We start from the raw sequence: 12,370 nt of genomic DNA on the forward strand, positions 1-12,370 counted from the left end.
TCCATACACTCAAATTCATTTAACAATGTATCTCAATATGGATATTGATAGTGTTAATTCGTTTGGCGTGTACTTGCAGAATATTATTTTACTTTTATACGCCAGCCCGCAGAAATACAAGATGCCAGATGATAAAATGACACTTGACGCTAGTGTTACCATGTTAAAAAATATCTTGCGGTGCCTGTGGAATCACGTATAATGACTTATAACGGAAACATAAGAGTATTATAATTAAATATTAATATGTATTTATAGTTATTGCATTTTTAAAATGCAGTTGTCATATTTTTATCATCGTTTAACAATTATAAAATAATTTACCTAAACTATAGGAAAGAGAATTTTTAAATATGGTATTATTTTCAATAGAAATGATCTTAACTAAGGACAATGTTTCTGCATAGTGTTTTCGGCTAAGTAAATTTTAGTTATGACAAATGTTTCTGCATTTCGCTCTTAACTCTAGTTTAAAATATACATAAATCATGTATAGTGAAACATCCTCTTAGCTAAATCCTGTGGGAAGTTGCTCGGGAGTCATACATTATGGGATTTGAGTGGACGGAGGCTTTGTGTATAGATAAATTGCTTAGGTAGTTATTTTGCAGTAAAGTATACCTGCACAGTTTTATATGTATTAAATACATATATTTAATATTCCACTTATTGAGTCGCCAAAGTCACAACTCACATTTTGCAATTTTGTCATATTTTAGTTAAGGCTACATACACTTCAGCTGGGGCACGGTCTAAAACGATCGTGACTACGCGACGCAAAGATTGTGCAACGACGCCTGCAGATCAAAACATAATATGTCATAAAAATTCAACATGCATCCATTTAATGTTCTATTAGTAACAATAATAATATATTCATTGACATGTGTTCGTTTTCAAGTAAATAGGTAACTTTTTTAGTCATCTTTATACAATTTAAGTATTAATACCCCCGTCGCCATTACGAAACAAATTGACGTAGTCCCAGCTCGACTTTCGCTCTCCGATTGCCAGCAAGTCCAAAATTTTGTCGCGCCTATAGTTGAAAATTATTTGCCGTTTCACTGAAGTGGTACCAGTAGGTAATAATTAGAATATAATTGATATTAAGGTATAGTTAATTAAGGAACTATAGTAACAATAATAATAATTATGTCACTGTTTAACATAAGTTTATTATGTATAAATAACCATTAAAAAATATACAAAGCCACGTGCTCACCAAAAGAAAAACTTTTCATTTATTATTTAATTTTGTGAATCCTGAGATCAACCAACATCTTGAGCTAACCACAGAACTCGGGATATCTTAGTAGTATGCCGAAACTTGAGTATGCAAACTGGTGACAGTATTTCTAACTCACCTCCTCTTCTTCTTCGTTGGCGCTACAGCTTAAGTCGAGCCCTGGCATCCTCCACCGCCGTCCTCCAGCCGGAACGGTCCTCCGCAGGTCTTTTACTTTTAGCAGCTGATTGGAATCTTTTGTAATGTTATCACCTCATCGTGTGCGTGGCTTTCCCACTGGCCTTTTCCCCCCTGGGTTTATTTCGAGGATCTTCTTCGGTATCCACGACTCAGGCATGCGTTGGACATGGCCTGCCCAGTTTAACCTCTGGAGATTCATGAAGGTGGAGAGTTTTAAATCTTGGTATATGCGGTATAGTTCCGTGTTGTACCTAATTCTCCACTCCACACCATCATTCATGGGTCCATATATCCGCCTCAGGATCTTTCTCTCAAAGCAGTCCACAATTTTAGCTGTTCACTAACTGCTAACTAAGCTAGAATTGACCTAATAGGTTGGGCAAGTGGCTAACATCCATTTATCGTAAAAACAAAATCTATTAATACATATTTCTACTCTTTGGAAGCCCATATGAACTTATAAGGATCTGATATTGACACCCCGGAAGTCCGGGTAGGGAGAGGAGTCGGGGCCGCACAGCCCGTTCCGACCTCCGCACTCAGCTCTCCGGTCGACCTGGCGTTAATGTCGTCGTTGGTAGCGGTCGGTTGATACGTGTAAGTTACACGACCAGCTTCCACCCTTCGACTAGCTCAGTGATGGTAAGTTGTTCAGGGCGGTCAATCGAAGCTGGGTTTGGTGTTGGTAGAAAAACTTAAATTATTTCTTTGGAGTCTCGATTATTAATACTAATCTCGCGTGACCAACTTTTATCTCACCTATCTAGTAATTTGTGCATTTTTTAGTTAATAAATAAAAGTACAAAGCATTTTATTTGATCGAGCGGCGATATACGGACATTTGGCTTAGCGGACTATAAGAAACATGAATGTGGCATCCATACTTTCACTCGCACTTTACCTTAAAGGGGTTTTCCATATACGTAAAAACGTGGAGGTATCAATATTATGTATTTACACAAATGCCTACAAATAACAACAAATGTATACAAGAAACAGACATTTAATTGAATCAGAATTTGTACGTCATACCTATTTCCATTACAACAAAATAATGCAAGAACTACGACAGTGAGACATTAACATACATATATATTAGAGTGAGGTCCCTAGGAAAATTACTTGTGTTTTCACCAGTATGTGTCATTCGTAAGAATAAATCGGTGTTCATATCGACTGTGGAAAGGCAAAAGGATTTAACCCTCACTTTTTGCAAAATAGGTTTTATTGAATAATAGCATTGCACACAACTAAATACACGTTCTGCCTAAAGGATGTAAGCTGCAAAATGCCAAATTGTTATCAAATTTTAGCTTTTAATTTTTAAAAAAGGGCGTTTGATATTTGCGTCCAGGTAAAAGGGTTTATTCCACACCAATGACATTATTAGTCGTTCAAGTAATCTTTTACAGAAAGGAAAAAGGCGTTATGCATCTTACGTTGCAAATGTATGAAAATAATGGTAGTTTTACTAAACTCTGCCGGCCGACCGGGTAAGTTATGAACCAGAAGGAAGACTTAAGCCACGTACATTTCTCGGTCGGTCGTTTGACAGTTAACACGGATTTCGACAGTCTTTTCATAAAAAATCATTTAAAGTTTAAACATTGAGTGAAAATGGCAACAGAACGAAGCAAAATGATTCTTGAAAAGTGTGGTGTTAATATGGACGCAAAAAATAATCCCGACAAGAACTGTTAGTGTTTAAAATTACATCTTGAAGTTTTTATATCACACACGAGAAGAGCTATTGTAAATTCTATCTATATCGGTATGAAACGGCCTGTTACAACTTGTATTGTGTTTTAATTGTCGATTATCGACTAATTGATTTGATGATTTCATAATATCTGAGAAAAGTAATACAATATTTGCTAATTCACTTAAAACACCGCCATGCGATTTATAGGTTATGTGATGTGTCAAAAATACTTCGCAATTGAAATTGTTTTCAATTCGATTTAATTTACGATTAATATCATTGTAATAGACTAATATCATTATTATGCACTGTTATATGTTAATATATTATAGTAATAACATAAATCGCAAGTAAAATGTACGTGTCTAACTCCAAATATGTTAATACCTACCTAATTTTTTGTCAGGTAAAATGACTTAACCCTCATTTTTATTAGGTTTTCTTCAATAACTTCATTATTTAATTATAGATTGGGAAAAAAAACACCAAATTATTAATCATCAAGCACTTCAAGTTTGTGTCTATTTTATATTTAGACTTTGGCCCAAAATCATTATCAAAACGTTTTTTGTGCCTCCTGTGAAATTTGATTAGTGTGGATTAACTCCTTTGCCTTTCCACAGTCGATATGGCAGAAGGGACCATCTGCAAGATTTTCTGTTTTTAACTTTTGTTCTACAAAAACTTTGAAATGCATTAATTTTCAATGTGACAAAAGGACACATCTGCAAGTGCACTACAAACACTAAAAATGCAAAAAGAGCCATCTTAAAATGTAAAAAAATAACGTACTAGATGCCAGTTGGCACTTCTAACATAGAAACATCTGAGGATTTTTACAGATGGCACGTTTTACATCACATGCGGACCATCAAAATAAATTAATATGACTTTATTAACAATATTTAGTATAGTTTGGAATTAAATATAGCGTGTCCTCTGGTGGACTTCTGCAGCTACTGTGGCCGCATATGAGAACCACTGATACAGATATATTGTACAACCTAAAAAATATCGATTTAAATACAGAATAATGGAAAAATTTTATCTTTTTACTACCATTTTGAACAAGACAAAATCAGACATCTTTGCAATAACATTTTCATGGCAAAAGGGTCCATTTGCATTATATTGTCAAATATCTCGGTTGAAACGAATATGATTATTTTTGTCCTAAAACTAAACAAATAACACCCCAACAGGTTAAACTAATCATACTCAACCTTTTTTTTCTTCGGGCCAAATACATATATTTGTAAAGTAACGTGGGCCGTGTGACGAAAAATTCATGAAACTCCCCTTTTTTACAAAACATTTTTGAGATTTAAAAAATAATGCGTGTTTTTTAAATTAATCGTGTGCAATAGCAACTCTCTTATACCAGATCTGATGTGGACCATAATGACAATCCTCTTGAGTGTCGAAAAAGTCGAAACGAATCTCAAGATATACGAAATTCCAGATAATAAATGTATTTCGGGGCGCACATAAAAGCTTAAAGGCCCGCATGTGACCCGCGGGCCGTAGGTTGAGTATCGCTGGGTTAAAAAATACTAAAATTGTATGTGCAGCACTTCGTACCCCTGTGGCACAGCTTCAAGGGTTCCGTCGCCGTGGCCGGCCCTCCCTCACCCTGCAGCGATGCTACAAAAGCGACCTGCGTGCTGCGGGTCTGACATGGCGGGAGGCGCAGGAGTTGGCGATGGACCGAGGGAAGTGGCGCCAACTTGTGCTTGCCCTATGCCCCAATGTTGGGACGTGACAGGGTGGAAGAAGAAAATTGTATCACTCAATTATTTTGTTTACTAGAGTAAATTGAAATCTTATTTTTGCTCTCCTGAACACTCTCGAAAATGACAAATGGTACCTTCTGCCATATGAAAGCAGAAATATCGCATTTAACTCGTGTCCGGAAACATATAAAAAAACATCGCGATGTAATTTTTGACTAGAATGTGTTTTTCTTTGTCTCTTCAGGATACCATTCTTCTTCTTGTTGTGCCATCCCCTAGCGGAGGTCGGCCACCATCAAGGCGATCTTATCTTTGTCGTCTGCTACCCGGAATATTTCAGTGGAGCTGCACTCGTACCAATCACGGAGGTTCTTAAGCCACGAAATGCGTCGCCGTCCTCTGCTACGCTTTCCATTGATCTTTCCTTGAATGACAAGTTGAGGAATGCTGTATTTTTGTCCTCTCATAATGTGGCCGAGGTATTGTAGTTTCCTGGTTTTGATACTACGTAGAACTTCTCGGTCCTTCCCCATTCGATTGAGAACTTCAACATTTGTCACCCAAGTCAGTCCAAGGAATTTTGAGGATGCGTCTATACAGCCACATCTCGAAAGCTTCAAGTCTCCGTGACATCTCTTGGTTTAGCGTCCATACTTTCATACCATAGAAAAGAATTGAGAGCACATAACAACGCACCATACGCAGTCTCAGACCTAGGTTAAGATCTCGATTGCTAAGGAGGCGTCTCATTATCATTAACAAGATTTTAAATGAGCAAACAGTACCTACATTACTGTATATTTCCAGCAGTATGTTGCCTTTTATGTTTTTTGAGATTATCCACACGCGAAAAATTAAATAAACAAACATCGCACTGATACGTTTTTTTATTACCAGCATGTGTTATTTTATGTCTTTTAAGATGGCTGAACCGCCTGAATTTATATAAACACACATTGCATTGGTATGACTTTTCTTCAGTGTGAGTCATTTTATGTGTCTTAATATAACTGGGCGACGAACACTTATATGAGCAAACATCACAATGAAATGGTTTTTCATCAGAATGCGTTATTTCATGTCTTTTTAGACTATCATGGTCCGGGAATTTTTTAGAGCAAACACTGCATTGGAATTGTTTTTCAATAATATGTGTCTTTTTATGTCTTTTGAGATTACCGATTAACGAAGACTTAAATGAGCAGACATTGCATTGAAATGGTTTTTCACCATTATGTCTGATTTTGTGCTTTTTGAGATTACCGGCTAATGAGCATTTAAATGAGCAAACATCGCATTGATACGGTTTTTCACCTGTATGTGTCATTTTATGCATTACGAGACGACCAATCCACGTACACTTAAATGTACAAACATCGCAGTGATATGGCTTATCACTGTTATGTTTATCTTTATTAATTTTGATTTCACTGCTATGGATCACTTCATCTGCTTTGAAAGCTGTAGACACTATGCATGATAGATTGTGACTTTTTAGCATATTTAATGATCCAAATATTGAATAACAATGTCTGCAAACAAAATTTCGTGCAAAATGTACAACTCTTTTCAACTTAATTATCACCACCTTTGGCACATATACTTTCTGCAGTTCTTGTTTGATGTTGTATTCATTTATGGTTATTTCAGGATGCTGTATTATCTTTTCGGGCACATCTTTTGACGGAAGTTCTGAGTCATATATATGTTGTCTTTTAATAACGGGATTTAAATTCATAATGGGCAGTGGCTTCTCATATTTTATGTGGCTCCCTGGGAACGATCGCTGACCAGTATTCTACAAAAAAAAAATACAGTTATATTATTATATCTCAACAAAAAAAGATCTACAGTTTATACATAATATATTAACATATAAACGTGCGAATGACAAAATCAGAGCGTTAGGATATTTATCTTAACATTCAGTTGAGTCATTGCTGACTGAAGAGGAAGCCGATACATTCACGACTGATCCTACCTTTCCGCCCCTCCCGTTGTCTATGGATGACCTGTCATTGCTTGTCATTGTCTATAGAGTGCTCATACTGACCCGTCTCTAGTGTTCACTTATAGATGAGTTAAATAATACATTAGCATTAATACACCTTCTACAAATATAATGCATAGATCAATGCTACATATTTTTTGGAAATCGATATTACCACCGGTTTTTGTGTGAAGGACTAGTCTGACTTTGAAAGCTTATGAATAACAGGAATGTATATTAATTATACATAATACTGATAGTAAAGTTAATATATTTTATGTGAGAATTTTTTATAATTCAATTTAAAACGAGAAAGGCTGAATCATTATGTCAAGCAATCTGGAATCTGATTTTAACAGCCAAAACGTGGTCCACTCGTTGCTTGTGCAAAAAGATATGCTCAGGCTTTATTAATCTAAAGATGGCGCTGGTTGAGTGCATCTCTGAGATTCACACTAACGGCATTCAAAGCATTATAAATCTCTTAAAACAAACAAAAAAAACACACTTATACTACGTAGCGTAACATTCATGTTAAAATACTTTAAAAAATACACAAAATATATTTTTTTTAAATTATATTTACTGACTGCATTTAATTTAAGTTTTGTACTGTTTAATCGGGTTGATTGTACGACCCAGCTTTCGCCTTTCGGCATCATTGGACACTTTGCGTACTCACCAATGGGTAATGCACACTGGCGACGAATACAGGGAATTGTCGGGCAGAAATCACATTGCGTCAACACCCGCGAGGGCCATCGCAATGCTTTGTTTTAATTAGACAGTCGGATTCCCCTTGTCCGTGCCAGTTCTGAGTTGACCGAGCGCGCGCGAACACTCGTTAATAATCATTAAAAGGTTTATTACATATATGTAAAGATTCTGAATAAAAAGAGTATTAAATTTCGAATATGTGTAAAAACTCGTACCATATGGACACTCACTGTGGTTATATTATGTGGGATCTTTAAATTGTCATTACTCGATAACAATAAAACTAGTTGACGTTTTATAAATTTTAAAGAATTAGCAATAATTAAAAAGTTATTTCAACATAGTATTGAGTTGGACATACCTGATGTGCTAACTTGTAATCTGAATATGAGCACCCAGGTAGAGCATCTTCATTCATATATATTTGAGGCAATGTGTCCACGACAAACTCGTTCTTAACGTGAACTAGCTGAAGATCAGCCTCCGGTTTTACTTCAGTGATACCAGTTGCAGGACACTAAAAGGCAAAACATGGTAAGTTGTCTGCAATTCTTAATAGGTAATAAAAAAAACCCACAAGACACCCGCGGCGGCCGCGCGGATTAAGCATTGGACCATCACGCCGTGGCTCTCAGGTTCGAATCCTGGGTCTGGCATAGTACACATATTGTTTTTCAATGTGTGTGTGTGAGTCAGGGTATGGACCTAATAGGTTGAGCAAGTGGCTGACATCCATTTTTCGTAAAAAACAAAAATCTAATACAAACATATTATAATCTGTGGAGGCCCTTATGATCCTATTAGGATCGGATATGGTCGAAAAACAAAATAATGATTTGTCACAAGAAATGATAATTAGCCAATACCTAAATAATAACGAACACTAAGTGGGAGTGAGAAAGCATTCAGCACGCAAATATCTCCGCAATAAGCGTTAGAGTAAGATATAATTTCAACGGCTGAATAAACTTTTCTTTTCAAATTTTAATATTTTTTTTTTTAGATATAGTAAACATTACAAATTATTAATTCAAGACGTTCACATGATATTAAGAAACAAATATATATTATTTAAATAGTATTAAGTATATCCCTAGTAATCATCATGGCTGGAAAATCAAATTGCATGGCCCTCAGTCCCCGGCAGGCCTTAAATGATCAGAATGTGCTAAGAATCCCCGGGCCGGCTATGAAGATTGCGACCTGGAATGTGCGATCTATGTTTAAAAGTGGAAAATTGCAAAACGTTATAATGGCAATGAATCGGTTAAAATTAGACATCCTTGGTATCAGCGAAGTGAAGTGGAAGGGAAACGGCAGATTTAAAACTGACAACGGCACCTTGTATTACTCGGGAAATGATGATAACCACCATCAAAATGGAGTGGGTATCATAGGGACCGATAAAATTAACAGATCGGTCAATAGTTTTGTTCCCTACTCTGACAGAGTAATGCTATTACAACTCAAATCATGGATGGGTAATGTTAATATAATACAGGTGTACGCTCCAACTGCCGACAAAGATGACGATGTTATAGAAGAATTATATCAACAGATAAATGAAATTCTAAAATCGACGAAAGATAATGAAGTTACCTTAATTATAGGAGATCTCAACGCAAAGATTGGTAAAGGTAAAAGTGGAGAGTTAGTAGGAGAATTTGGTCTAGGACAAAGAAATGATCGAGGAGAAAGATTACTACAATTTTGCCAGGAAGAGAGTATGGTTGTTTGTAACACATTATTCAAACTTCCAGCAAGGCGATTGTATACATGGAAATCCCCACAAGATAATGGCAATAACATTCATTGTAAGAAATCAAATAGACTATATATTAATTCGCAATCGTTACAGAAATAGCGTAACATCTACTAAAACTTATCCAGGTACTGACATCTCATCTGACCACAATCCTGTTGTAGCTACAGTAAAAATTAGATTAAAAAGATTACTGAGGGTACCACGCGCAACCCAACGTATTCGACATTAATCAACTGAAGGATCCCGAAGTCAAACGACAAGTAAAAAGCGCACTGAACACATTATGAGAGGACAAAAGTCCGGGTTCCCCAACGTATCATTTAAAGAAAGATCAACGATAAGAGCCGAGCCACACTGGGCGACTCTGGTCTTAAGACCAGTCGCCGAGACCAGACCGATGTATGCAGTTATATGGACCATGCCACACCTGGTCGCCCAGTAGTCGCGCAAGCAAGCATACATCGGTCTGGTCTCGGCGACTGGTCTCGAGACCAGAGTCACCCGGTGTGGCGGCTCGACTCAAAGCGTAGCAGAAGACGGCGCCGCATTTCGTGGCTTAAGAACCTCCGTGATTGGTACGAGTGCGGCTCCACCGAACTGTTCCGGGTTGCAGACGACAAAAATAAGATCGCCTTGATGGTGGCTGACCTCTGCTAGGGGATGGCACAATGAGAAGAAGAAGTATATAAAACTTATTAAACAGTAGAAAAGTGTAAATACAAAAAAATATATACTTTTATATACATAGTAATATATAATTAAATTAGATACAAGGGAGAACACCGAATGAGCTAAGCAGACCCTTTTTAAAAAAAATATATAAAACAATGCCCACCTTACCTATACTCATCCTCACGCAGGTGGAATATGTCAATATTATCCGAAATGTTTGGTTGAACTAAATTATTCCCCCCCCCCCCCCAATTGGCATTATTAATAGCAGGTTAGTTTTGCACATTGGGTGAACAAACAACTAATGTCGTCGGTAAAATATTGATTTTGGATAAGTACTGTAATTTAAGAACTGCGAGCACGTGTTGCTGAAATTTATTGTTTATGTGTTAAATAAAAAAGTAAGTGATAATTACTTTTTTTCATGTATTAAAAAATATCTTTAATTATGTTGTGTTTAATTTTGGTAGCCGTACTGAGAGGGAACATGTTGGTATACCTTTTCATAGGTTAATAATAATAACATTAAGGTTCTACTGTGCATTATACGCAAGAAACACGGTTTAATTTTGCCGAACAATACCAACTCTCTTTATATTATTACTCTAAGTAATTAGCCAATATAGGTAGGTACTTATATTATTATCTAATTTAGTGTTTTTAGCTTGCGTACAAGTATGTAAATATATTTAGTTGTTAAGATATTATATTGTATTCAAATGTTACACATGTAAGTTTATGTGCACTGTTTATTGATGTATTGCTTTTAATTTAGCATCGTTATTGACTATAGAGTGCTTATACTGACCCGTCTCTCGTGTTCACTTATTATGAACGTTAAATGATAAATAATAAACTAGCATTAATACACCTTCTACAAATGTAATGCATGGATCAATGCTACATATTTTTTAGAAATCGATATAACCACCGGTTTTTGTGTGAAGGACTAGTCTGACTTTGACAGCTTATGAATAACCGGAATGTATATTAATTATAAATAACACTGATGGTAAAGTTAATATATTTGATGTGAGAATTTTTTATACTTCGAAGACGAGAAAGCGCGAATCAATATGTCAAGCAATCTGGGATCTGATTTTGACATCTGAAAAGTGGACTACTCCTTGCTTGTGCAAAAGTTATGCTCAGGCTTTATAAATCTAAAGATGACGGTGAGGCGCTCCAATGACGAGCCAACAATAGGTCATCCGAATTTTCTATGCTCTTCAACCGACCAACGGACGATTAAAAAGGAAAGCTTTGACAGTCGCGATAGATAAACATATCGTAATGTCTTCGGGTAATTCTGGCATATTATGATACTTACATAAAATAAAACATGAGTGAAAATAACACAAATTTAACAAATAAAAAAATGATAAATCTCCTTTTTCTAAACAATATGTAGGTATATGTTTAGAAAAATTTCAGGTATTTTTCGGTAGGTACGAATAATTATTATTGCGTACCTATTAATGCCAAATCGAACTTACGTCGTGGTTGACATACATAATATTATTTAAAATCTAACGAACATTGTTTGCGGAATTTAAAATCTGCAGATTTAGGGGTGCTCCAAGTGAAAAAAAAAACCGAAAACCGTAAAAACATAATGACTTTTTTACCAATGAAACACCAGCGTAGCGTGGCGTTTTACGTGGGCGAAGTCGGCAAAGCTTTGCACGCGCCGCTCATGCAAGTAGTGTAAGACAAAATTACTTATAATACTTATTTTTATTGTGGTAACATTGATAAAAATAAATCAGCTAATTTGTATCAATAAATATTTTGAACCCCAATGATCTTAATATACTACATTGTTAATAGTCTAAACTAAAGAAAAACTTATTGGCATGTGGTTTCGCAGTTAATTAGTTTTAAAAACTAACCTTAAATTTGCAACTAGGATCGTCAGCATTCTCTTGCTTCACATGAGTGAGGTCTTCCGGTCTATAAGTATGATCAATTATTGGTACGTCAAACCAAGGCTGCCCTGTACCCTCAGGTTGATCTTGAAACTCTTGTTTCATATCCATGTTTCAGATGGAGTATTGGAGTACCTAGTGTGACAGTTGCGCTCGGTTATCGTGAGATGTTGTCGCTATAAGGAAAATAATATTCCCTGAAAGTGTTTCCATCTCTGTGTCACCGCGCAGTCTCAAAATTCATATAATTTTTTCAAAAATTGTACATTCCAAAAACAGTAGATGTTGTACCTACAGTCTTCAATCTTTTTTTGTCAAAAGACGTAAAAAAACAAGTCAACTTTGATTTAAAATGGACTTTTCGAAAATACGCAGTTCTTCATTTCTGATCGGAAGAGCTACCTACCTACCTACCTGACTATATACAAAAGGCTTCT

At 36.0% G+C, this 12,370-nt stretch overlaps 1 long non-coding RNA gene across 1 annotated transcript; it reads right to left on the bottom strand.

Annotated features, from left to right (window-relative positions):
- Positions 1-4,991: 4,991 nt before the first annotated feature.
- Positions 4,992-12,113, bottom strand: LOC147077124 (uncharacterized). Its single transcript, XR_015069767.1, has 3 exons — positions 11,898-12,113; positions 7,930-8,085; positions 4,992-6,659 (listed from the first exon to the last, which is right to left on the bottom strand). It is a non-coding gene; the product is annotated as an uncharacterized LOC147077124 (long non-coding RNA).
- Positions 12,114-12,370: the final 257 nt, after the last annotated feature.

Source organism: Rhyacophila brunnea, unplaced genomic scaffold (genome assembly GCF_057557595.1).
Source record: "Rhyacophila brunnea isolate RB1 unplaced genomic scaffold, BYU_Rbru_1.0 scaffold_13, whole genome shotgun sequence".
NCBI lineage: Eukaryota > Metazoa > Arthropoda > Insecta > Trichoptera > Rhyacophilidae > Rhyacophila > Rhyacophila brunnea.